This window comes from Triturus cristatus, chromosome 7, assembly GCF_964204655.1.
Source record: "Triturus cristatus chromosome 7, aTriCri1.1, whole genome shotgun sequence".
NCBI classification, from domain to species: Eukaryota; Metazoa; Chordata; class Amphibia; order Caudata; family Salamandridae; genus Triturus; species Triturus cristatus.
The window spans coordinates 1,072,187,751-1,072,215,224 of NC_140590.1; positions in this window are offsets into that span (position 1 = coordinate 1,072,187,751).

The window sequence follows — 27,474 nt, forward strand, 5'->3', positions numbered from 1 at the left end:
ACGATGAAATTGACACTACGACTGAAATTTCAGAAAGACAGCATCGTATGGCGATAGATAAATGCTATCCGGTGTTGCCTGTTTCTCCTTTTGATAATAAGAAAGATATAGAAGAAGATCCCCTAATGTCCCACTTATTAAGGTTGCCTCCGCCCTATGCGCAAAGTGCCAATGTACCTCAGCCATTACAGCCTGTGCAGCCGCCAGCGGTACTTCCGCCTGTTCCGGCTCTTCTGCATTTGCCTCCTCCAGTATTACCGCCCTTGCCGGTTTTACCGTTAATCTCAACTTCTTTGCCCTCATCTCCTGATCTTAGATCTCCTTTGCCTTCTGCTCCTCCTGCAATTACCAGTTCCTCTCTTGTCAGTTCTCCTAATACTTTGTCTCCAATTCTCATGTCTAATTCTCCGTCTGTGCGTAAGCGTCTCACAGACACGGTTACTGGTATTCTATCTCCTTTCTTTGAAGCTTTGAATGTGTCTCCGGCTTTTTCTCGAAGACAGTCTCGTAGTCAGTTCCCAGATTTTGAGGAACAAGAGAGGTTAGACTCTCTTGCACGAAAATGGATCAAGAAGGGTCCACAATACAGTGTGCTTGATATTATGCCTACCTTTTTGCAATGGAATGCGCCTACGCAAAGATATGTTTTCAATGTAATGTGCGACACTCTCATTAAAGAATGGGAAGATGTGAGTTCGAGTCCGATCCCACAAGATCTGTTAAATGTTCAGACTGATTTTGAAAAAGGACTTATTGTGGGTTCTAAGGTTGAGGAAGCTGTAAGCACGCTTATCTCGTATAGATCCTTATTGTTTTCTCAGATTTTCCTTGATTCCGATCCATCGGTTAGACTGACGTTGAAAAATTATCCTATGAGAGAGGTTCCTCCAGTATGGAAGGAAGAGGTTGCGGCAGTAGGTGCTAATGCAGCTATTCCTGCTCATTTCCAACGTATATGGGTACATGTCCCTTGGAAGAGATCTGAAGTTTTGGCCCTTAAGCAGACTCTACCAGATCCTTGTAAAAACCCTGCAGGTTATTACAAAGAATTATCACAGACAGTTGATGCTTGTATTATGAACCTAGCAAATATTGACATGCTAATGGGAAATGTAGTCCCACAAACAATGTGGGCTAAGATTCGTAGAGAGGATCACGCGCAGGAACTAGGAGCTACTTGGGATGTTATAACTAATACAGATAGAGACCAAGTGGGTGGCGCAAAGCCTGACGCTCTGATCTCGGAACTCCCTGGTAGAATCATTACGTTAATGAAAACTATGATGCCTGCATTGAGAGTTAATTGGGATAAACTAGCAGCATGCAAACAAAAGAAAGATGAAAGTGTCTCTGACTTCTTTACTCGTTTCGAGGAGACATTTATCGACCACAGTGGTCAAGACATGGCTACAGAGGGTAAACAGCGATTGTTCGTGGACAAATTTGTATTCAATTTGCTTCCCGAGCTGTCACACAAATTAAAAGATTCAGAAAGTTCATGGGCTGTTTCTTCTTCTGCCCAGATATTGGCTACTGCGCAATATTATGAGAATAGGGAAAAGGAAGAAAAAGAAAAGCAAGAGAAAAAGACGAAAGATTTAAAAACAAAGTTTCTCTTGCAACAAGCCTATCCGCCACGTTATGCTCAGCCTCAAATTCAGCAGCCCCCGCAGTTTCAGAGGTTGTATCAAAAACCTGAGCCATACAATCCGTGACCTTTGTTAGGTCCTAATCAATGTGCCTATTGTAGAGAGGAAGGTCATTTTAAGAATAGTTGTCCGGTTTTATTGCAGCGCAATGGAGCGTTATCTGCTCCACGAGGTCGTGCTGGCCTCCAGTCAGCAAACAGAGGTAGAGGTCGGGGTGTGTTGACTCAAGAACAGCGTGCCCTTCCTTTTCCCAATTCCATGAACTACTTTGATCAGCAAAATGTGAGGTCTGCACAGTATTACAATGAAGACCATTATGTTGAAGGCGAGAGTGAAAGTCTTCATGCTAACTAGGACAGCCATGGACAAAGTAAGGGAGTTGTGCCAATCCCAGTAGATCAAAATGGACCTTATGTTAACGTCACTACAATGGGTGTTTCAGAGCCATTTCTTCTGGATACTGGAGCAATGAGAAGTTCTATCATTCATTCTAAACTCCCTGGGGCACCTTTGTCTGGCTTAACGAATGTTTCCGTAGGATTTTCTGGCGCCCCTGTTCCCTGTTCGCAATCCCGTTTCTTGCCCTTTGCCCATTTCAGTTGGTCCTTATGATTTGGAAGCTCCACTTCCGTTGACGAATGGTTGCGGTGAGAATCTGTTGGGTCTAGACCTATTGAAAAGAATGCATGCTACAATATATTGTTCTCCTTCTGGCGTACATCTTACTTTAGGACAGAAATTGGCCTCCCCAATGTATTTGTCCAAAGATCAGTTTCCACCTGAATTACTTTCTCTTCCAACAGCACTTTGGGCCACGGGTCCGAACAATGTGGGTTGTCTTGAGATTCCGCCTTATGTTGTCACTCTCAAGCCCAATGTTGAATTGCCGCGCATCCCACAGTATAAAATCTCTACTGAAGGTGAGAAAGCGCTTTTGGGAATCATTCATGACTTGATTCAGAAGGGTGTGGTTGAAGAAACAAGAGGTAACACATGCAATAGTCCTATTCTTCCTGTTCTCAAACGCACTGATCCTTCTCAGCCTCCTGTGTATCGTTTCGTAATTGATCTGCGAGAAGTAAACAAAATTGTTGTCCCACAATTTCCTGTTGTTCCAGATATCACTGCTCTGTTGACAATGATACCTTCCACAGCGACTTGGTTCTCTGTTATTGATCTAAAGAATGCCTTCCTTAGTATTCCCATTGCAGAAGAGAGCAGGGACATTTTTGGTTTCTCTCTTGGAGGCCGAAGCTTCCGGTTTAAGCGCGCACCTCAAGGCCATTGTGAAAGTCCCTCTATTTACAGCCAAGCTTTAAAATGTCATCTTGATACTTTTCATTTGCCGTCTGGTGCTGCTCTTATCCAGTATATGGATGACTTATTAGTCGCCGCCGATTCAAAAGATATCTACAAAGATGTCACTATTGCATTGTTACGCCACTTGTTTAAACTGAATCACAAGCTTTCACCTTCCAAACTACAATATGTTTGTCGAGAGGTTACCTATTTGGGTCATCTCCTATCAAAGGAGGGACGACGATTGACACCAGAACGAATTCAGGCGATTATGCGAATGTCTGTACCATCCACACAAAGGGAAGTATGTGCCTTTCTGGGTATTACTTCTTATTGTAGACAGTGGATCCCTAACTTCTCTCTAATTGCCAAACCTTTGTTGGCACTCACTTTAAAAGATACGCCTCACCCCCTTCCTTGGACTGATGAGTGCCAAAAGAGTTTCACTGACTTACGTACCGCTCTGTTTTCTACTCCTATACTAGGCACTCCAGATTACACTAAGCCTTTTACGCTCTATGTTCATGAGAGAGAAGGTTGTGCATTGTCAGTTTTAACACAACAATTTGGAGACAAACAGCGGCCATGTGCCTATTTTTCGGCTACGTTAGATCCTGTAGCTAAAGCATTGCCTAGTTGTCTCAAAGCGACAGCAGCAGCAGCAATTTCTATTCGACAGACTGCTGGAGTGGTGTTGGATAACACTCTCATTGTCATGGTGCCACATGCAGTGGATACTTTACTAAACAGAACGAAAACGCAGCATCTCACGAGTGCTCGTCTAACTGGATACGAGCTGACGCTTTTGGCTAGTCACGTACACATCAAACGATGTAATACCCTGAATCCAGCTACTCTGTTGCCCCTTCTAGATGAGGAAAATGTCGAAGAACAGCATGATTGTTTCTTCCGTACTGAGGAAGAGACAAAAGGAAGAATTGACCTGAGAGACACACCGCTAGAGAATCCGGATGGAACCATATGGGTAGACGGTTCTTGTTTTAAACTGCCTAATGGAGATACAGTTTCAGCCTATGCTGTAACTACTTTACATACGGTTGTGGAAACTGCACGCATTAGACACAATTCAGCGCAAGCAGCAGAATTGATAGCATTAACGAGAGCTTGTGTCTTATCGAAAGGGAAAAGAGTGAACGTATACACTGACAGCCAATACGCTTTTGGTGTAGCGTTCAACTTTGGGCGTCTCTGGAAGGAAAGGGGTTTTCTCACTTCACATGGCACCAAAATACAACATGGCCAGTTAGTGACTGATCTCCTCGAATCACTTGCCTTACCCACCCAAATAGCGATCGTAAAGTGTAGTGCACACAAAAAGATTACGGATGATGTTGGTCGGGGAAATGCGTTTGCAGACGAAATAGCAAAGAAGACAGCGAGAGATTCAACAAGTCGAATGTATGTGGCAGGTCCTGCGAATTGGGTCAGAGAGAGAGGAATGTATGAGAATACAGTGGAAAGTGTAAAAGCGATTCAGAAAGAGGCTTCAGAGAGGGAGATAAGCAAGTGGAAAGAAAGTATGGGAATGTTAGATGAGATGGGTTGTTGGGTGGAATTATCTGAACATCAACGTTGGCTGTTACCAGATGCCTATGTTCTCCCAGTGGTTACTATGGCACATGGTCCAGCCCACTTAAGTGCAAAAGGTATTTGTAAACTTCTGGCTCCAGTGTGGCAGAATGAAGGTATCCCAAAATGTGCAGACAATGTAGTGAAACACTGTATTGTTTGTTTAATGTACAACCCGGGAAAGGGAACCCCAACTCCAGCGGGTCACTTTGCTCCTCCGACATATCCATTTGAGGTGTTGCAAATCGATTATATTCATATGGAGCGATGCAACAACCTCAAATATGTTCTGGTGGTAGTATGCGCCTTTTCAAGATGGATAGAAGCATACCCTCTAAAAGATAACACAGCCCTATCCACAGCTAAAATCCTTCTAAAAGAATTCTTCCCCAGGTTTGGTTTGCCGCGCATTGTCTGGAGTGACAATGGGAGCGAATTTGTTGGCCAAGTCATGCAAAAAGTTTGTGCAGGTCTTGGTATCAAGCAAAAGTTCCACGCGGCAAATCATCCACAGTCAGCGGGTTTAGTAGAATGTTACAACGGAACCTTGAAGTTAAAGTTAGCAAAGGTTCAAGCAAGTACAGGACTCAATTGGCCTGATGCTTTGCCGTTAGCTCTGCTATCCACCAGAACTGCAGTACACTCTCGTTTAGCCCATGCGAAGTGGTGTTTGGTCGTCTGGCTAACGTATGGGGAATCCCTCGCCCTAAGAAATACTCAGACTTGCCATATCCAATGTTGATTGACTATCTGCATGATCTTACGACTAAATTGCGTGTTCTCCATCAACAGGTTCCGAATGCTCTGCCGAAGGATTCCACAGACCCAGGTCACTCCATCCGACCAGGTGACTGGATATGTGTGAAGAATTTCCAGAGGACCAGCAATTTGGAACCCAGATGGCGGGAGCCCCGAATGGTCCTTCTCACCACAAGGACAGCAGTTAGGGTCGAAGGAAAGAAAAATTGGATTCACGGTGTGCATTGTAAGAAAGTGCCTTTGCCTTTGCCATACGATCAATGGGTACGCAGAGGTGTTGGTGACTGTGAAAGTGAAAGCGTTCCACGATTCGTACCCTTCCGCGATGCACACCTGAATGGGACACTCTCTGAGAAAGAGGATGACGACATTTTACAGGAAGCAATTCCATCACATCGTCGCTTGGATACGACTAAACCACGAACATTGTTCCAAGACCAGAGTGTTCCGGGGAAGGAACGATACGATTTAAGACATTGACTAAAGAACACTTAAAAGATTTTTCTCTTGTATAGTATTCTGTCCCGGTTGCAGGGTCACGGTAGGAGTCTGAGTCACGACCTGAGTAGTGGCAATAGGCCTGCAGGATCTACAGTGTCACAGGACGGTGGAACATCGTGATTTAGCGATTGAGGAAGATTGCCGTGAGCATCCATTAGAAAGATGGAAACTACACTAGGCAAAAGAGAAAGAAAAGATTAAATGAAGAAAGCATCCTGTAAAATAATGTAGTTGTTTCAGCATAACTTTATGTGTTATTATATTATTGTGTATTGTTTTAGCATTTGTTGGTTGGATTATTTATGCTTTGCAGACAAAAGTTATCTCCCCTTTTCCCTCTTTGTCTTCTCCTACTATCTCTCCACATCTCTTTCATACTCTTCCTCCACATGAACTCATTAGAAGAACTGAATATTATAATAATTCCTTTATCCAGCTATTACATCAGCATCAGTTAGTGGTCAATACAACTGACTGTTGGGTGTGTGGACTTATGCCACACACCACAGAGAAAGGAATGCCATATTTAGTTCTCCCGTTCTCTTATGAAGGTTCTGCTTGGGCTTATTTCGTCATTTTTTCTAATGCTTATCAAAGCAAATTCAGACGATCCGTTAGTTCACATGTTAGTGATCCGGATTTTAGTCATAGTTCTTTGATTAAGGGTATGATAGCTATGGCTAAAATTATGGAAAATAGTAAAATCTCCATTGACGAAAGAAAAGCGTACACTAACTGGAACGTCACTCAATATATGTCTAGTCTTAGTGACAAAGTTAAGAAAGGAAAGTCTTCGCCGATTTGGACTATACAACATCAGGGCAACTTCTGCTTACAGATAAACGATCGCTCTTCTGACACTATACAAAGGAATAACTGCTCCTACACGTACGTTTATTCCTCTCAGAACTCGCCTCCTCTAGTGCCGTCTCAAGGCACCTATTTCATCTGCTATAATAGGGCTTATACTTGGTTACCAACGGGTTTCTCTGGTACTTGTTATATAGCCTTTCTTCTTCCCCCTACTTACACCGCTTCCGCAAATCATCACCGAACCCGATACGGCAGAGGGATTATTGATTCAAAGGACACAGCAGGACAAGAGGGAGGAGATTTCCTTAAGGGATTTCTTCCCTTCTGGGGTCCAATGGCTAACAGCAGAAATATAAGGCAACTGGTCCGTGTCGTAGTAACTACAATAGACATCACTGTAGGTGCCTTAAGCAACATCACGGCAGAACTACAGGCGGATCGTCTTATGACATTACAAAATCGAGTTGCCTTAGATTTTGTTCTTGCCGATCGTGGTGGAGTATGCAAATTGATCGGGTCAAGTTGCTGTATTTTCATACCTAATGACGCTCTGACAGTATACCAAGCTATCTCCAAGTTGCACATAATCTCTGAGTCTATTCATCAGGACGAAGGAGATTGGTCTTTTACGGAGTGGTTTTGGGGACTACTGTCTAAATGGGGTTGGAAAGCATTGACGTTTCTTGATATAATCTTGACTATTATTTTCTCCTGTTGCCTTTGTATGCACTGTGGTCCCGCTATCTGTGATCTCTGTGCTACTATGTGCATCCCAAAACCCAAACCACAAGTAACAGAAAACATAAGAATGATGTTGCAGCAACAGCTCGATGACCTCATGGCTATCGACATTGACTCAGATTAACATGAGTCTATCTTGCCTGAGTTCTGGCAAAAGGAGGGTCTGAGGAACTTCGATTTTCGATCACGATCGAATCGTCCCGCCATTTTGTGGCCCGCCGCCATTTTATGTTGCCATCACTCAGGAAGCACGGCGAACAAAGTCTATTCTGCTTTTTCTGCAGCCTGGTGTCGAAATACGCCTTCTGCCTCTATTTGCAAAGCTGGTGTTAGACCTAGCCAAGTACACTAATCCCTGTCTGGCTTTTCTAATTCCCGTCTCAACTATCTGTTGGTTCACACTATTCTTTCCTAACCTTATCTTATCGACTGGCCTTCACTGTCTTCTGCTAGCATTCTCTTGTTTCACAACTGTCCTCCAACACACACAAACATATCTCGCCACCTGCAAGTTAGTTATGAGTCTGTTAATAAATTAGATTGAGGGTGGGGTGACAAACATAGTTGGAGGAGAGGTCTCTTCGAGTCATCCGACACTTTTGTTTTCAAACCTTTCCTATTGGTTCTATCTTGTTTTCCAACTTTCCTTATTGGCTCTTTCTTGTATGTTCTGGGAGGGTTTTGGGTCAATATGTCTGAACCTTGTATGGTATTTAACGCTGTGCGCCACAGAGTGAAGTGGCAGTCTCCTGAGAACCTACTTTGTGTACTTCTAGGATAACTGTACTAGCTGCAGCTAAATAAAGCTGATCTTCTAACGCCGACAGAGTGTCCCGTGTCTCTGTGTAGCTAAGCAGGAGAACTCCGGAGACTTTGGGCGTACCCTGCGCCGCCAGGCCCAAAAGGTTCTGGTTCTTCAACGGAGAAAGGAACAGTCAAACTTGTCGCCAAATTTGTAGTAATTACACCAGACAAGGTAAGTGTAAGAGCACGTACTTTATTGACTGTTCATCTCCACAGCTTCCAGGAACTGACTCTCCTGGTATTCAAACTATACCATTCCATCACCATGACAATGACATCATAGGTGGCACAGGGTATATAGAAAGCAAGTACGTAGCGAAACTACTACACCAGTGCAATCGGAATAGGCCTCCTCCATGCATTGCTGGAGTTGCGCCATGCTTACGACACAACTCCAGCAATGCGTGGGTTTTGAGCCAACAGATACGACAAGATTCCTGATATATTTGTCATTCCTTGCTACATGGGTGCTCCCACAGGCGTTATTTTAAAAGGCAATAGATTTCTATAGTGTTTGCGTAGTAATGTACAGTCAATAGACTCCAATAGCGCTAAGCCGATCTCCATACGGCCCGAGTCAGACTTTCTACACAACTTTTGGAGCATTAACAATGTGGCATTCCAAATTCATAAACGCCCCCTGTCCCTGTGCGTCACAGGCACAGTATGTTTATTAGTATCCCTAGGCAATGTTCGCCTTAGACGCCTTCCCACTATACTGCGCGAAAAAAGTTAGCTTTCTAATAATTTTCACAGGAACCTAGACACTAACGCCGTACACGTCATCACGGGTGTGTCACTTCCGGCGGCCGATGTGCGGCGCGTTGAGCAATGATTAACGCTTCAGTCTTTTGCACGCAGGTGCCACCAATTTACTGTGAGAAGTTGGCCTGATGTATGATGTCACTAGTTATAGTGTACACCTTATATCAGTCCAAATACCCTTATGGTGATTGGTTGTAAAGTCAACCTTATAGACCAGCTATCCTAGTGGTAGCATGGACAAGAGCAGTCTTAGGCTAAACTCTGAATGGCATGTGAAGCCAGCTGTGATACCATATATAACCCCTTGAATACCAAATGAAAGGACACCACAACAGATATATATATAAAATAAAGTGTATTTATTCTAAGCAAACCCTCAGCACTCTTTATGAGATTAGAGGTAAGTACAACACAGTCTTATTAATGCATACAGTAAGTCACACAGGTAAGTAATACAGTTAGGCCCTAGGGGCCACGCAAACCATATACTAAGTAAGTGGTATAAGAACCACTGTCACGGAAATAGAATAGGCCTAGGCCTAGGGAATCGCTGGGGCTACACTAGACTACCAAAGGTTAGGAAGTGGGAGGCCCACGGGATTCGTGTGCAGAGTGGAAACACTCACGCATAATGCGTAAAAGTCACTAGCAATAGTACAGTTTAGAAATAGATAGATTTAGGACACTTCCGGAGTAGCTAGGAAGTTGAGACTTAAAACTTAGACACTAGGATAGTCACTATCCTGATGAGCACCGGAGTACCCAAGTTACCTAGCCCACAGGCTGCGGGTGCATAGGGTTGAAGTTGCATCGGGTTTCGTCGTCGACTCCTATGGATGCCTGAAGAAAGATGCTGACAGGCAGTCAGTGAAGAGTGTCCGGTGGATCCCAAGGCTGGGATCAAGAAGAGAGGAGACCTGCAAGCAGATGGGACAGAGTCAAGGTCACTAGCCAGTGACCACGTGGAACCAGGAAGGAACCAGACGATGTCGTGAAGATTTGCAGGTGAAGGTGAAGCTTGTCGCTGCAGCCAGGAGGACCAGGAAGTGTCGAGGACGACCAGGACCAGGAAGCGAGCTGTCCCACGAAGGCTCTTGCTGTCGGCGGCATCGAAGCTGGGCTAGGACTCACCAGGCCTTGGCAAGCGGAACCCACGAAGAACGGAGGACTTGCTTCAGGATCAGACCAGGAAGGTCTGGGGTGCTTCTTCTTTGCAGGGAAGCAGGAGCCAGTCTGGAGGAGCCAAACCAACGCAGAAGATTTCAGGATGCGTCGTCACAAAGGCCACCAGCCAGCGGGCAAGCAACCGGACAGACGCGGCAAGCAGGAAAATGCTGAAGGGCCCCACGCAGGACTCGTGGAGTGTGGGGGGCTGATCTTCGGTGCAGATGGTGCTTGGGGTTGGGGCTTCTCAATCCCCGGTGCACAACTTCGAGGGTACCTCAGAAGCTGCGCTGTAAGTTACTAGCCACTTTTTTCAGGTAGCCGGTCCCACGTCGCTCGTCGCCTCCACGGATCTCAGCTCTGCTGCAGATGTGGATGAGGGTCGGAGAAGTCTGAGAGTCAAGGCTCTGGTCGGGCTCTGCAGTCGGTTCTTCGTAGAACGTTCGCAAAGCAAAGGGTAGTCTCTTGATGGTGCCTGTTTGCACAGGGTAGCCACTCCTTGGCCACAAGGGAGATTCTTCAGTCTTCTTCTTTCGTCGAATGTCGAAGGTCCAGAGTTTCTGTTCAAGTTGCAGGTTTCAGGATAATCTAAAGTCTTGAGGCCCAACTCCCACTCTTATACTAATCTGGGGGGCTGGGATACCTGCTAGGTCACGCCTTATGGGTGGGACCTGGGAGGGGGTGGTTACACCCACTTCCCTTTGTCCAGTTTCGCGCCAGAGCTGGGGCTGGAGTGCCCCAGCACCGGTTTGAACTGGACTATGCAAGGAACACCTTGTGTGCCCCAGGCATGTCTCATTCCTTTCAGCCCACCCTGCCCCAATACACTAAAGGCTGTCTGGGGAGGTGCTAGCACCTCCCCACGCAGGAAACCTATTGTCCAGGCCTCCCTGGCTGGGATCACTCCCAGCAGCAGGAGGTCAGACTTGTGTCTGTGGCAGCAGCATCCATTTTGTGATGCTGAGGCTTTGGTGAGAGTTAAACAGCAAAGTAGGATTTTAACATGTCTCTCCCTCTAGAAGGGAGGAATAATATCCTCATCACCAGAAATGGTATGGGGGTATTATTCCAAAGTGTTAGACACCTTACACGATATGTTTTGATACAGCCAAACCATAGTTACCATAACCGTTTAAGATTATAAGGCACTTTAAGAGTATATGGTAGGCTATATCATAGAACAGCTATAAGGTCATGGTTCCGAAAGCTGCAGACAGGCTCAGCTCATGCTAGAGCACCATCTCACATGTTACCAAGCACTCTGCCTCCAGGATTGTTAAGGCCTGCCATAGGAGTGACTGATAGGTACACATGTGTCTATATATAAGGGTAGATATAGGCATACTATATCTAAGCAAGGGGTGATTACACGACCTTGCCCCAGCTGAGTGATCAGCCAGTTGTGTCTGATTGGAAGGCCAGACCAGGGGTGGCATAATACATGCTGCAGCCCCTGGGAGGCCTAGGGTACACCTATGCCCTGGGTACCTAGGGTACACTGTACAGGGTCCAATAAGGTGATCCTTACCAATTGTGTATGTACCTAGGGTACATGGAGTCCATTTTACAGAGAGAGCAGACAGCCTGAGACCCTGAATGGCAGGATCTCAGGCCAACTAAGTCGAAAAACCAGCTAGACACTAGGCAAAAAGTTGGGGGTAACCATAGTCAGATATCCACCTTCCTACACAACCCCCCCCCAAACGAAAGGAGATAAGGCTGGCCTTGACAAGGTAAGCCTCTATTGCCTGAGTGGCCATATAAGGAAGAACCAGCACTGGCATGGTTACCCCCTGTCTCATGGTCCACTAAGCAATCCCTCATCCTAGAGATATCATAGGGTCTCCACCATAGGGAATCTCTACCTTTGGTGTGTCTTTGCAAAGTAAAAGGCTGGTGTTGAGATGGAGTACTGAAGTGAGTGTCCTCAAAGTGAGGCCTCAGCTTCCTCCAATCATCCTCCACCATGGATGCCTTTCTTTCTCTAACTGAGTTGCACTGTGCTCTCAGGGTCAGCCTCTGGCTACCTAAAGCTGGAGGCTGGGTCCCTTTTGTGGGCTTACTGGAGGGACAGGTCAGGTTTGGGGCCCTAAGGTCCCATGTTTGCCTGTGCCCAACAGAATCCCTCTGGGGGAGGTCCCTAACTACCTGTAAAGGGGATCCCTCAGGAATGTTTTTACCCATCACCTGGCTAGGGCTACTAGCCAGGCAATCCTCATTCTTTTGATGGGGGGGTTCTTTTGGACAGGGGCCCTCTTGGGGTCCACTGGCCTCCCTGACCTCTGCAGCCCTGGGCTGACTGAGGCAGGGTAGAGAGAGGCAGGCTACCTGCACCAGACTGGGTCCCACCTTGGAAGGGGCCACTGACATCAGAGGCTCTGCCAGGCCAGGCCTGGCTACCTCTGGGGCAGTTCCTTCACAAGGGGTGAGGTCAGATCCCTGAGGAGGCTGACCTTTTCCTAGTGTCTGGGGAGAGGGAGACTTTTCTTCCTCCCCACTACTCTCTGTTTGTGTGGAGTGATCCATAGTTTCAGGCTTCACTACACCTATGTCAGTCTGAGTGTGGGCTGAGACCATTACAGCCTTGCCAACCTTTTCAGGAAGGCACTCAGTTTGTGTTTGAGCTGTGACTGTCACAGCTCTGCCAATTTCTACAGGGAAGTCTGTCTGTGCCTGGGCTGTGGCTACCACTGCCCTTCCAACCTTTTCAGGGAGGAAAGCTACTTGGACAGGGGTTGTGACTGGCACAACCCCACTACCCTTTTTGGAAAGGCCTACCATTTTAGAATGGGTGTCTTGTTCAACTCCAGCCCAAGCTGAGAGTTCTAAGTCATTCCCCAGTAAGCAGTCCACAGGCAAGGTTGGAGACACTGCCACCCTTTTAGGGCCAGTGACACCTCCCCAGCTGAGACATACCTCTGCCATGGGATGACTGTTCTGTTTGCCATCAATGTTAGTTACCTGGTATGAGAAACCAGGCAAAAGCTGCTCAGAGGGAACTAGCCTATGGGCCACCATAGTGATGCTAGCTCCAGTGTCTCTGTAGGCCTCAGCTTTTCTACCATTGATGTAGGGTTCCTGTCTGTACCTACCCAAAGTGTTGGGACAGGCAGTGAAGTTGGCAAACCCCATGCCACCATCACAGACAAGAGTAGCTGCTGCAGGGGAATTGGCTAAGCCAGGATCCCCCTGTGTTCCCCAAGAAAACCCAACCAAATTTTTGGGGGCACTCCCACCACCTGGGGGATTACTGCTGACAGTAATAGGTGGTGTGACAGGAGTAGTTGGAGGAACAGTTTTGTTTTTAGCCTGTGGACAACTGCTGTCAGTTTTCCAATGCCCAGGAGTTTTACACACATGGCAGTAAGGCTTTTTAACTGTGGTAGAGGAGGGAGCTTGGGACCCACCACCCTGTGTGGAGTTTTGGGGCCCTGAGGAAGATTTCTCTTTTGCTTTATCCCCACCCTTCTCTTGAGGCTTGGTGGTATCTTTCTTTTGGTCACCACCCTGATTTTTAGGCCTAATCCTGGTCCTGACCCATTTATCTGCCCTCTTTCCCAATTCTTGGGGAGAGGTCAAATCAGAGTCTACCAGGTGTTGATGGAGAAGCTGGTTCTGACAATTATTAAGGATCTGCTCCCTCATAATCAAGTTGTACAATCCTGTATAGTCCTGCACCTTGCTGCCATTTAACCACCCTTCCAAAGCCTTAGTGGCACAATCCACAAAATCAGACCAGTCCTGTGTCTGTGTCTTCTGGGTGTCTCTGAACAACAACCTATATTGCTCAGTGGTTAAGCCAAACCCATCTATCAGAGCACTCTTCAGGACTTTGTAATTGTTTGCATCCTCATCACTGACTGTGAGGAGCTTGTCTCTACCTTTGTCAGAAAAGGAGAGCCACAAGATAGCTGCCCACTGACTTTGGGGTACCTGCTGTACTTTGCAGGCCCTCTCCAAAGCAGTCATCCATTTGTGGATGTCATCCCCATTCTGATATGGGGGGACTATCTTGCTTAGGTTTCTATGGTCATAAGACCTATCCCTATCTCTGGGAATGTTGCTGCCACCAGTGGGTTCTGACCCACACAATTTTTGCTCTCTAGCCAGAGCAAGCTTCTCCTTGGCAAGGGCAATTTCTTCCCTCTGAATCCTCAGATTAGCTTCCCTCATTCTGGCTTTATGCTCCTTTCTCTCAGGTGAAGTCATTCCCCTGTGAGAGGAAGCATTAGAGATGCTAGAAACATGGGAGTGGATGGATTCCCTTGAAGGGGATCTGTCCCTCCTGCTTCTCTGTGAAAGCCTACTTGTGGGTCTGTATGGGGGGACCCCATGCAAACTCCCATGTAAACTTAGGTTAGCCTGGCTAAGTCTTCCTACTTGGCCCTGGTTGTCTACCTCCCCATCTGACTCATCTGTGGTGGGTAGACCCCCATCTACAGCTATGGCACCATCCCTGGCAGCTCTTTCAGCATCATAGGCCTCCAGAAGCTCCACTAGCTGTCTAAGGGTAGGGTTTGCACCCTGTTTTATTCCTCTGGAGGTACACAATTGTCTCATCTCCTGGAATGTTAAGGTATCATACCTAGAGGGGGTCTTCTGCAGACCTGCCCCTCCTGAGAGAGCATCTACTTGATCTGTGGAAATATGGATTTTTCTGGTCAGTTATGTCCCCTATCTTGGACCCCAACGGTTCCATGTGCATGTCACAAGTACATGTATGTTCCCTCCAGTTCCAGTTATGAAGACGCAAATACATGTGCGTCCACCGTCAACATGTCCTTTGACAGATCCGCCATGAATAGGCCGGATATTCCATTCCTAAATATGAAAGGCCACCGGCTTTATATGGTTCACTTATGCCACTTTACAGTCCAGGCAAGTAGGCCCTGATTCTGTCATCAAAACTCCTCTTGCCTTCTGCCTCTGAAAGCTCCAGTCCGAGCCTGCATCTGTGACCATGAACTTTGTCTCATTCTCTGCGCGGCTCACGAAGCCTGACATCAGCCTACTCTCTGCCAAGAACTGTATTTCACCTTCGAATTATCTGCCTCCCCCTCAGCCGATGCATTCCTGCCTAGTAGTTTAAGTAAACATTCTTCCAGTTACCAAGCAAAAAGGCCCATCTTCTCTGTCCTCATGCAAGTAATTCATAGCCCTGTTACCATGGAATATTCCTACCCCCTCGCATTTAGTGTAGACACTTAGACGCTTGTACACGCACGCACAGTCAGTATAGAATAGATTCTGTCCGAGAGTCCTTCTTTTGTGGATAACATAGTTCTTTAAACATAGGATGTTAGATATGATTTGGGATTAGGTTGACTTGACCCCCCAGACTTCTCGTCTCCACATATAGAGCTAAATGTCAAGTCCCCGTCACCCCCTAGTTACACGTCAATTACACGTCATACTGCTGCGCGCGCATTTAGGCCAAGTATTATCTTATAGATCCACCTATGTATGACATCATAACCAATCATGTTCCTTTTTACTCATTATTACACCCATTTTCGGTTACGCAGACCAAACGTCAATTTCCTTATCAATTGTTACGCCTACTGTATTCAATTCATTATAATGTATGTACTATAAAAGTTACTTCTTGTCAATAAAGTATGTACTTCACTTCCTGAACCCCCGTGGTGATGGAACTTGAAGCATCCGATTATAATCGATCACCGGAATAAAGCCCATTCCGAAACTCCAATATCACGGATTCTGCCTCTCATTTTACTGAGCTATTTTATAATGTTTCTGTATCAAATTCAGTCCCGGTAAAGGAATTTTTATTTACCACATGATGGCGCCCGAACAGGGACACTTTCTCATCTCACGCGCCGGCGGTGCGTTGCAGGCCCGGTCTCCTGCCACAGCTGGACGGACAATAACGCGTACCAGCAGGATTTCCTGTATCTCCCTCCGGTCAAGCGGGGGCGACTGAGACTGCGATCAACACCCAGACGAGGCGGTGAGAAGTGCGAAGTATCCCGACCAGAGCCTAGCTGAGAGAGCAAGATCCGAGGTATACAGAGACCCACCAGTTCGAAGTCAAGCCCAGTTTCCGACGAGTCGAGTCAAGTCCAGTCCGGTTCAAGTTCAAGTTACCGAGGCCTTCCGTTTCCGAAGCTACCCGGTGAGTACCATTACTGGGGAGGCATTTCTGACGTGCACATAGGTTGTGCCGGTCAAGACGGGTTTGGGTACACAAATCCGGTCTGCACTGTTTTAGCAGTGTATCTGTACTGTTTAGCAGTATATCAAGTATTCCGAAGTATCTAGTTATTGTCAAGAATTAAGCATGGTGATTAGTTATGCAGACGATCATCATTGTTGTTTCAGTTAAAGGTTTAATGTTTAATGTTTAAAGTGTTTAAGTATGTTCTGTATATCGTGGTATGAATGACTGTTCATTATCGTGTTTATTGTATTAAGTCTGTTCAAATTCAAGTATCAGGTCAAAATCAAGTATAAGGTCAGTTCTCAATATGCCGCTCTTCTCGAAATTAAGACAGATCACTACTAGAAAGGGGGTACTTGAAGAAGCCGTCCCTATTCCTCCTAGGGATACTCCAGGGCACTTCATGTATCACAAACATGGCTTAGACGCTATATTATTTCTTGATTTATGGGTAGACTACACCAAGGGATTACCAGAAAGTCAGAGATGGCCCGCAGCGGGAACCTGGGATGCAGAGTGCATCATGAAAGTCGAGGAAGAGTTATGGAAAAGGAAAGTCAGACAGTCACAGAAAGACGCCGCTGAGTTATGGCGTAAAGAATCTCATAGACGTACGGAAAAAGCACGTAGACAGGAAGAGAAGAGTAAAGAAAGTTCAAGCAAAGTTCAAGACAATCTATTAATAAAGGAAGGTATCCGAGTGAAATCAGAACAAGTAGACAGACAAAGAAATGCCCTTATGAATGGTATGTATCCCCTTCTGGCCGAAGGATTACCTAAGGCTACTCCAGAGATACCGAAAGACTTGCCACCCCCATTATTCCCGATCAAGGTACATCCTAAGGGGCATCCTAGAACCGCAGAAGATGTTTTTCTTTCCTCATATTTAGATGACGCAGCTCCCGAGTATGCTAATTCCGTCCCACGTAGACCGCATACCAGGGAGGTCCAACGCCAAGATCCAGCACCCGTATCCCTACAGCAACAAATCGAGTCACAAGTTCCGGCAAGCACATCTGTTTCTGCAGCTGTTCCTACATGTACTTCTATAGCTGAGTCCACACCTATAGTTGCTGTGTCACGTTCGACGAATCCTTTCACACCCGACGCCCCAGACGGGGCCACGGGAGGTGCTACCAATATTTTTTCTACGCCACCTAGAATAAATAAACTTATTTTTCAAGAGTCAGCGCATTCACGTACACCCAAATTCGTAAGTGATCGTACGCTTAAGGAACTTCTTATAGATTGTAGATATGACCCGGTGCTCGGTAAAGAGGACGAAATGATCCTGGCATCATTACGTATCAGACGAGCCGCAGGGTATTTAGCGAAGCTACCAGGAATGACTGCGTATCTAGATAAAATATATCATTTTGTTCAAACAGGGCGAGATCCAGAATGTATTAACAGAGCTATGGAATATCAGAAAGTAGAGATACAGGGGGAACTGTTGCGTTTCCTCATAAACTGTGTGATCAGAAATCAAGACCGACCGGGGGTAGATCCGGAAGCAATGAAAATTCTTACAAAATGGAGCCAGAATATATCAGAAGGGAGACACGATAAGCAAAATTGTATAATAGCCATGTGCCGAAAGATCCGTAAAGAAATAGAACGCCTACACGAAGAGAGATTAGAGACAGACGAGTTCGAGCAAAGCGAGGAAGAAGGGTCAGGACTGCCCGCCGGACAGTCAGACACCATAGCCTATGTAGGTAGAGGAAGATCTTGTAATAGGAATCAGACTAGATGGCATACTGACCCAATACGTCCAATATGTCCAGATAATGACAGGAATTTCCAAATACCTATAATTAACATAAGGTCTAACGAGCATTCGTTCCAAACCGCCGACAAACTACTCCGAGAACGAAGGGGTTATCATTTTCTCGATTCTATGGATGAACAAGATTTAGCAAGGGCAGCTGTCCATTGGGTGGACAGTCCCGGAAAATATAGTGATGAGACAGTAGTACGCACATTTTTGAATCTCACCCCAGATGAGCAGAGGTTAGCTGGGATTTATATGATTCAACAACTCATTATACTATATCAGAGTCAGCATTCGGACCCTGGTCCCTTACCTGACATATTGACTGAATTGCTTATGAATAAATGGAGAGGTCCAGGTACCAAATTAATTAAAGAAATTCTAGTATCTAGAAAGCAGTATATTCTTTTTGTATGCTCAGAGCATGTCTCATTGCCTGTCAAGGAAAGAACAACGTATCACCTGGATAGACAGAATCCCTTACGAGAAGTACACCCAATAAAAGGCGAGGACAATCAGTTTAAACGTGTATTTGTATATACACCTATATCGAAAATAGAATTGTTAGAAATGAAGAAAGTAGTACCCAGTCATGACAAGGACCCAGCGGGTTTTCACCGAGAAATTAAAGACATGTTACTCATGGGAGAGTATACCTACCCCGACATTATGACAATATTAAAGGTGTTGATGCCTGCTGGCATTTATGAGAAACTCAAGGAAAAAGAGTGGGAGGTAGGTGACCAAAAGATAGAATGGTCAGCATTAGAAGCAGAAGAAAGGGCCCGAGGTCCAGGTTCGGGGCTTGGGGACAAAACTAAAGCACTACCAGGTCTACTAGTACAGGTACTGCCACGTTTATTAACTACGAAAAAGGAAGATTGGGGTACAATTTCAGCCTGTAAACAGAAGCAAGATGAAGACACTAGCGATTACTATGCCCGATTCGAGAAATGTTTTGGTATAAATAGTGGCATAAGAGCAAGTAGCGAATCATACCCGCATCTGTTTGTAACAAAATTAGTGGAAAATGCCCTGCCCCCAGTAAAGAATAGAGTATTAAAATTCGAGAGTACCTGGCAAGGTAACACTCCAACACAAATGTTACAAATGTTACAGTACCACCACAATAGAATTAAAGAGGAACAAGAACATGAACACAGACGCATGAAAGACACGAAAATGAAAATGCTAGTTTCCCAGACAGTTCCAGCTGAAGGACATAAAAAGGGTATGACACATTCCGATTCAGCAGGACCTGTAAAAGGGACATGCAATTATTGTAAAAAGCCAGGTCATTACGTACACGATTGTCCAGTGCTAAAACATAATATCGCCATAGGTAAAACACAAGAAAGATCACGGCCACTAAGACAAGATCAGAATGAACAAGGAGCTATGCAGCATGCCCAGGCCATGCCAGCCGCACAACAGCCAATACAGTTTGTGCCAGCTGCACCACCGTTGCCTGTTGCTGCAACACAGACAACAACACGACAAATTTATCAGACCGCACAGTATGAATATCCCGAGTATCAGCGTTACGCATGAACTAGCCTAGAGAGGGAAGTTGACTTACCCCTTATCGAGATTCCTGTAGATCAAGAAGGACCTTATGTACATAGTGAATTATTAGGTCGAGATAGAAAATTTTTACTCGATACAGGGGCAAGTCGAACAACTATAAAACGTAGTGAAGTTCCAGGGGCACCCCTCTCAGGCTCTCAGAATATTTCCCTTGGTTTTTCAGGAAAACCTATTGTTAATGAAGTATCACAGCCTCTTCCACTTACGATAGGACCTCTGACCCGAACTACAGATCTATTGCTTACTAAATCATGTCCAGAAAACTTGTTAGGAATAAAAACGTTGAAAGCCCTAGGAGCCATAATATGTTGTTCTCCGGAAGGAGTAAGGTTGTTTTTACGTGATTTTAAAGGTCACTATGTATCTAGAGACATGGATCGCCGACTGCAGACTTTACCTACACATCTATGGGCACAAGGCCCTACTGATGTTGGTTGCATGAATATTACACCATATCGAGTCACCCTAAAGGCAGGAGTGGTGCTACCACGAATGCGACAATACAAGCTACCACCAGATGCAGTAACGGCTTTACTACAAATCATTGACGAGCTTATTGTCCAAGGAGTAGTTGTAGAAACAGACTCCAATGTATGTAATTCACCGATAATTCCGATTCTTAAACGAACAGATCCTACAGCGCCGCCAGTATATCGATTGGTTATTGATCTGCGCGAGTTAAACAAATGCATTGTGCCACAATTTCCTGTGGTCCCAGATATCTCGTCATTATTGACAGCTATTGATTCCGAAGCAACATTCTTTACTGTAATTGATCTCAAAAATGCCTTTTTCAGCGTCCCAATAGATCCGGAAAGCCAATATTTGTTCGGATTTAGTTTAAATGGGCGTAGCTTTAAATTCACCCGCGCACCTCAAGGATTTACAGAAAGCCCCAGCATCTATAGCCAAGCACTGAAACGAGAACTTGACAGTATCCACATGCCAGTTAACACTGCTCTGCTTCAATACGTCGATGATCTGCTGATCACCGCCCGAAGCGAACTCAAATGTGAAAAAGCATCACTGACAGTTTTACAATTTCTAGCCGAAAAGGGGCACAAGGTGTCCCCTTCTAAGCTGCAATTCTGTGTCCAGCGAGTTGTTTATCTTGGACACTCGCTGGACAAGGAGGGAAGGCAGCTTACACCCGACCGCATTCAGTTAATAGCTAACATGTCAATACCCAAGACACAAAAGGAGGTGCGGGCTTTCATAGGCCTCACTTCATATTGTAGGCAGTGGATCCCTCAGTATGCATTTCTAGCAAAACCACTCATTCAGTTAACCACACAGGAGGCAGCCACATCGACTGTTCTCCCTTGGACTCAGGAACACACACAAGCTTTTGAAAGCTTAAAGAAAGCTTTATGTCAAGCACCCGTTTTAGCAACGCCATGTTACAGAAAACAGTTTACACTTTTTGTTACAGAGCGCGAAGGTACTGCCTTGTCAGTACTCACACAAGAACAAGCAGGAGCACGCAAACCATGTGCTTATTTTTCTAGTACATTAGATCCCGTAGCTCAGGCTTTGCCTGCATGCCTGAAATCAGTAGCAGCGACAGCTTTAGCAATCAGACAAAGCGATGCCATAGTGTTAGGACATCCATTGACAGTTCAAGTACCACACGCAGTAGAGGTTCTTGTAAATAGAACGCAAACACAACACTTGACTATAGCGCGACTTACAGGATACGAGCTTACATTGTTTCAGCCACATATAGAAATCAGACGCTGTAACACATTGAATCCTGCCACACTTTTACCAGTAGTCGGAACAGACCCACTAGCCCATGACTGTATTGAAGTTATTACAATAACAACAAAACCCAGACAAGACTTAACCGATGTCCCATTGTCAGATCCAGACCTGACCTTGTATGTAGATGGTTCATGCATGAGAACAAGTACAGGAGAGTTAGTAGCCGCCTACGCAGTCACAACAGATACTGAAGTCATTGAAACTAATCGTATAAATACTTTGTCAGCTCAAGCCGCAGAACTTATCGCTCTGACACAAGCCTGTATTCAAGCCATGAATAAAAAAGTCAACATATACACTGACTCACGTTATGCATTCGGAGTTGTACATGACTTCGGCGTGCTGTGGCGAGAGAGAGGTTATTTAACTTCCCACGGTGCCCACATTCAGCACGGACCCCTCATTCATGCATTATTAGATGCAATACATCTACCCACTGAAATATCAATTATGAAATGTAAGGCCCATACGAAGGTTACTGATATCATTTCCCAAGGCAATGATCTAGCCGACAGAACAGCTAAACTGACTGCTCAAACTCAAACCCCCGACATGACAAAGACAATAGTCCCAACACCGACACATTGTATGACAGTTAAAGATCCTACTCTTGACGTAATTGACATACAGACACATGCTACACCAGACGAAATAAAGAAATGGACTGAATTAGGAGGGATCCAAACGGATCAAGGATGGATGATGAAGGAAAAGTCTGTATGGTTCCTTCCTGATTCAATGGTCCAAGTTATAATTAACACTATACATAGTCCAGCACATCTAGGAGAAAAAGCTATGCTAGACAGCATTCAACACATTTGGTTCAATAAACATTTACGAGCAGCAGCAAAACAAAAGGTCCGTACCTGTATGATCTGTTGTCAGTTTAACCCAGGTAAAAGCGTTCCCGTAGAACAGGGTGGATTTCATACTCCTAATCATCCTTTTGAAGTCCTCCAGATGGATTATATCCAGATGGAACGATGCAGAGGATTCAAATATGTTCTCGTAGTTGTTTGCGCTCTGTCCCGTTGGACGGAGGCATACCCGGTTTCAGATTACACTGCCCCGACTACTGCCAAACAGTTGGTTCGAGAATTCTTCCCACGATACGGTTTACCACGTGCTGTTTACTCAGATAACGGCCAGCCGTTCTCATCCGAATTAATGAAACACGTTTCACTTCTGTTAGGATATCAGTGGAAATTCCACTGTGTCCGACATCCCGAGGCAGCAGGTCTCGTAGAAAGACATAACCAGATACTGAAAATTAGAATGTCCAAAATATGCAGAGAGAAAGGTGTCGACTGGGTAGTAGCGTTACCAGTTGCACTCTTTTACATGAGAATGGTAGCACACTCTCGAACAGGGCTATCCCCGTATGAGGTGATCTTCGGTAGACCACCGAATATGTGGGGGACGCCTATACCACGCAAAATAACTGATATTGACTGTAATATGCTGACAGATTACTTGGCTTCCTTGATGTCTGCACTACAATCTTCTCGTTCACAGGTAGCTGCAGCCTTTCCCGACAACACTGAGGTGAAACCCCATGACGTTGTTCCGGGTAATCTTGTCTTTGTGAGGAATTTCGACCGAAAGACTCAGCTGGAGCCCAGGTGGAAAGCACCCAAGTTGGTCCTGTTGACCACAAGAACAGCCGTGAAGATCGAGGGCCGCAAGGGCTGGATTCATTCAAGCCACATCAAGAAATTTCATGGACTATCTTCGGATATAGACATTGTGCCCTGCACTCCCTCACAGACTGATACAAAACTCCCTTTTGTTGAACCGAACAAATCTGAAAATTACAAACTAAAGCTTAGGCCCACCAAGTCGAGCAATTTGATTGTTTAAGTCCTCTCCAAGGTGAAGCGGTTGAATTGTCTCTGACATGTATCCCTTGGACCTGAGTAGAGAAAATACCCGAAAAATGTTGAAACGACAGGCGTATTGTAAATCACTGCGTAGCCACTGCATAGTGACATTATTAATTTTGTTTTTATTGAGTCTTTTAATAATTATTACAAGTATGTTGTTGCACATATATTACCCTATTTCTAGACATGTTTATAATGTTGCTGCTGAACATTCTTTTAGTGACTTACCTCCGCATGAATTGTCTTATAGACTTGCGCTGCGCAATAACACTTTCATTAGTATGTTACATCATTCCCATCAGACTAGTAATGCCACCAATTGTTGGGTGTGTGGCCGACTCCCTCCCTATCAGAATTATGAAGGAGTCCTGCCTTTCTTTCCACATCCATTTACACATAATGGCTCCTGTGGAGCATGGTTTAGCTTAATTAATTCCATAGACTCAGACACAGCAGTTTACCAAGATCATTGGGTATGGGGAAATCTGAACCTAGCTTTACTCAAGGTCTGTTACCCTGACAAGGAGGGTCGCCCCAAAAGAACAGGAACTGATCTAGAAAATGAAGTATATGGATTAGGTAATTTTACACCTAATCTCATGATTCTAAATGTCGTATCCGAGGTTGAACTAGTCTTACCCACCATGTCAGTATTCCCAGCGAAGGGTGAATTGTGTGTAAGAAAGGTTGGTTCCATACATATGGGCCATAGTAAATGCACTACTATAGTAGAATTCAGTGATCAAGGAAAATCTTCATTTAGAGCTTCTCGCCACTCCTACTTTATATGTGGTCAGACGACATATATGCGTCTACCTCTAGATTGGGATGGTACCTGCTACATTGCATTCCTTTTGCCACCTGTTTTCCTAGCTCCTCCTGATTATTACAGAAATATTCATTTAGTACACAACAGAGAACGGAGAGATCTCCCCATTGTCGATTACACTGAGACGGCATGGGACAAGTATGTAGATTTTAATAAAGGCATCTTTCCCTATATAGGTACTGTTACTAATAGTAAGCTGATACGTAGATTAACTAGAACCCTTGAAGCAGTAGTGAATGAGACTATTTCCGCCTTAGGCAATTTAACGGAAGAGCAGTCTGCTATGCGGATTGTTGTGCTTCAAAATCGTCTTGTCCTTGACGTCATCCTGGCTGATAGGGGCGGAGCTTGTAGGGTCATCGGATCAAGCTGCTGCGTATTCATACCAGAAAATTCGCCATCTGTATATAAAGCCATCACTCGCCTTCATAAGATTGTAAGCCAGATACACCAGAACCCAGGCACTTGGACTTGGTCCAGTTGGTTTTGGAATGCGGTATCAGCCTGGGGATGGAGAGTTTTATCCTTCCTAGGTATTGGCCTTCTCATACTATTCAGTTGCTGTCTATGTCTACAATGTGGACCAGCGATTTGTGGTCTGTGTGCCACATCGTGCATTCCACATCAAGATTTTCATTCAAGATCCCGGAAGAAGAAAGAAGAACAAATGATGCTATATGAACAGATCAATGGATTGATGAAGATTGATATCTCTTGAAGGGCAAGTAGGGGACAAGGAGGGAATGTGGAAATATGGATTTTTCTGGTCAGTTATGTCCCCTATCTTGGACCCCAACGGTTCCATGTGCATGTCACAAGTACATGTATGTTCCCTCCAGTTCCAGTTATGAAGACGCAAATACATGTGCGTCCACCGTCAACATGTCCTTTGACAGATCCGCCATGAATAGGCCGGATATTCCATTCCTAAATATGAAAGGCCACCGGCTTTATATGGTTCACTTATGCCACTTTACAGTCCAGGCAAGTAGGCCCTGATTCTGTCATCAAAACTCCTCTTGCCTTCTGCCTCTGAAAGCTCCAGTCCGAGCCTGCATCTGTGACCATGAACTTTGTCTCATTCTCTGCGCGGCTCACGAAGCCTGACATCAGCCTACTCTCTGCCAAGAACTGTATTTCACCTTCGAATTATCTGCCTCCCCCTCAGCCGATGCATTCCTGCCTAGTAGTTTAAGTAAACATTCTTCCAGTTACCAAGCAAAAAGGCCCATCTTCTCTGTCCTCATGCAAGTAATTCATAGCCCTGTTACCATGGAATATTCCTACCCCCTCGCATTTAGTGTAGACACTTAGACGCTTGTACACGCACGCACAGTCAGTATAGAATAGATTCTGTCCGAGAGTCCTTCTTTTGTGGATAACATAGTTCTTTAAACATAGGATGTTAGATATGATTTGGGATTAGGTTGACTTGACCCCCCAGACTTCTCGTCTCCACATATAGAGCTAAATGTCAAGTCCCCGTCACCCCCTAGTTACACGTCAATTACACGTCATACTGCTGCGCGCGCATTTAGGCCAAGTATTATCTTATAGATCCACCTATGTATGACATCATAACCAATCATGTTCCTTTTTACTCATTATTACACCCATTTTCGGTTACGCAGACCAAACGTCAATTTCCTTATCAATTGTTACGCCTACTGTATTCAATTCATTATAATGTATGTACTATAAAAGTTACTTCTTGTCAATAAAGTATGTACTTCACTTCCTGAACCCCCGTGGTGATGGAACTTGAAGCATCCGATTATAATCGATCACCGGAATAAAGCCCATTCCGAAACTCCAATATCACGGATTCTGCCTCTCATTTTACTGAGCTATTTTATAATGTTTCTGTATCAAATTCAGTCCCGGTAAAGGAATTTTTATTTACCACAGATCTCCTCCCAGAGGCATGATCTAGTGAGGGTGTGGTGTGTGCACCTACCTACACTAGTTTCTACTAAACCTCTCTAGTAGTTGTAGTCAGGGTGTGTTACTCCCTTCAACCTACAACTACTAAGTCCAGTAGGACTTAAGTATTATAAACTATGTTATATGTACCTAGACAATATCTGTGTGATCTTTCAATTTAGTATCTCAAGATTACAATGGTATTACAACAGCAAGCTCAGATCCCAACCGCTGCTCACCAATGTGAGAAGTTGGCCTGATGTATGATGTCACTAGTTATAGTGTACACCTTATATCAGTCCAAATACCCTTATGGTGATTGGTTGTAAAGTCAACCTTATAGACCAGCTATCCTAGTGGTAGCATGGACAAGAGCAGTCTTAGGCTAAACTCTGAATGGCATGTGAAGCCAGCTGTGATACCATATATAACCCCTTGAATACCAAATGAAAGGACACCACAACAGATATATATATAAAATAAAGTGTATTTATTCTAAGCAAACCCTCAGCACTCTTTATGAGATTAGAGGTAAGTACAACACAGTCTTATTAATGCATACAGTAAGTCACACAGGTAAGTAATACAGTTAGGCCCTAGGGGCCACGCAAACCATATACTAAGTAAGTGGTATAAGAACCACTGTCATGGAAATAGAATAGGCCTAGGCCTAGGGAATCGCTGGGGCTACACTAGACTACCAAAGGTTAGGAAGTGGGAGGCCCACGGGATTCGTGTGCAGAGTGGAAACACTCACGCGTAATGCGTAAAAGTCACTAGCAATAGTACAGTTTAGAAATAGATAGATTTAGGACACTTCCGGAGTAGCTAGGAAGTTGAGACTTGAAACTTAGACACTAGGATAGTCACTATCCTGATGAGCACCGGAGTACCCAAGTTACCTAGCCCACAGGCTGCGGGTGCATAGGGTTGAAGTTGCGTCGGGTTTCGTCGTCGACTCCTATGGATGCCTGAAGAAAGATGCTGACAGGCAGTCAGTGAAGAGTGTCCGGTGGATCCCAAGGCTGGGATCAAGAAGAGAGGAGACCTGCAAGCAGAGGGGACAGAGTCAAGGTCACTAGCCAGTGACCACGTGGAACCAGGAAGGAACCAGACGATGTCGTGAAGATTTGCAGGTGAAGGTGAAGCTTGTCGCTGCAGCCAGGAGGACCAGGAAGCGTCGAGGACGACCAGGACCAGGAGGCGAGCTGTCCCACGAAGGCTCTTGCTGTCGGCGGCGTCGAAGCTGGGCTAGGACTCACCAGGCCTTGGCAAGCGGAACCCACGAAGAACGGAGGACTTGCTTCAGGATCAGACCAGGAAGGTCTGGGGTGCTTCTTCTTTGCAGGGAAGCAGGAGCCAGTCTGGAGGAGCCAAACCAGCGCAGAAGATTTCAGGATGCGTCGTCACAAAGGCCACCAGCCAGCGGGCAAGCAACCGGACAGACG